Genomic DNA, 1,289 nt, shown 5'->3' on the forward strand with positions numbered 1-1,289 from the left:
GGGAGGCGGAGGTTGCAGGGAGTCCAGGTTGTGCCACTGTACTTCAGGCTGAGTGACAGAGTGAGACTCCGTCTCAGAAAAAAAAAAAAAAAAGCTAATTTACATTTTTACATTTTCCTTGTGAATCAGAGTGCCCATTTCCTCACATCCTAGCCAATATCAAGTACTGTCAATTTCTTTTTTTCTCCTTTTCCTTTTCTTTTTTTCCCTTTCCTTTTCTTTTTCCTTTCCTTTTCCTTCCTTCCATCCTTCCTTCCTTTTTTAGCAGTCTAGCTGTACAGGGATTAAAATATGCCAGGGATTTAATTTCTGTAATTACTTGGAAGACCATCTGTGCCCTGCTTTGACGCAGGAGTCCCTGCTCTGCCCAGACAGCCATGTGGTGCTCTGCCAGAGCTCCTTTTCTCCAGGCTTTCCTACTCCTCATCCTCTACCAATTGGCTATGGGATGACTTTTGTCAGAGAATAGGACTGGGAGATGGAGCTCTAGACAGAAATTCTCCCCACACAGCTGTGCCCCTGATACCCTGGGGACTGACAATCATCAGAGGACCATTTGACATCAGCCACCAGTGGTCACCAGCCAAGTTCCAAGAGCTGTGTCTGGGTGGAAACCTACCATGGCTGAAGGAGTAAAGTGTCCCCCAAGCTCAGCATGGAGACTTTGCAGTTTTATCTCCCTTCAGCAGACCTGACTTGAGTTCAAGGCTGAGTCATCAGGGTGAGCATGGGAGTATTTTTCTTATGCTTAAATACAGGTTAATGACATTATAGCAGAATTCTAGTAAAGAGGGCATGTTTATCCAGTTAAAATTTATTCTTGGCCGGGTGCAGTGGCTCACGCCTGTAATCCCAGCATTTTGGGAGGCTGAGGTGGGCGAATCACTTGAGATCAGGAGTTTGAGACTAGCCTGGCCAACATGGTGAAACCCCATCTGTACTAAAAAAAATACAAACATTCGCTGGGTGTGGTGGTACTTGTCTGTAATCACAGCTACATGGCAGGCTGAGGCCAGAGAATCTCTTGAACCCAGGCATCAGTGGTTGCAGTGAGCTGAGATCGCGCCACTACACTCCAGCCTGGGCAACAGTGAGACTCTCAAAAACAACAACAACAACAACAACAGCAACAAAAATTATTCTCTATAATGAAAAGCCACAAGCAAAAATTGGTTTTTCAGATTTCTATTTACTGTCTAGAATGAGACAGACTTATTATAGACTGTTTGGGAAGAAGAGAAAGTTGATTTAAGTTATTGCATCCTTTTTTTTTTTTTTTTAATTTTTTT

Source organism: Mandrillus leucophaeus, unplaced genomic scaffold, assembly GCF_000951045.1.
Source record: "Mandrillus leucophaeus isolate KB7577 unplaced genomic scaffold, Mleu.le_1.0 Scaffold208, whole genome shotgun sequence".
NCBI lineage: Eukaryota > Metazoa > Chordata > Mammalia > Primates > Cercopithecidae > Mandrillus > Mandrillus leucophaeus.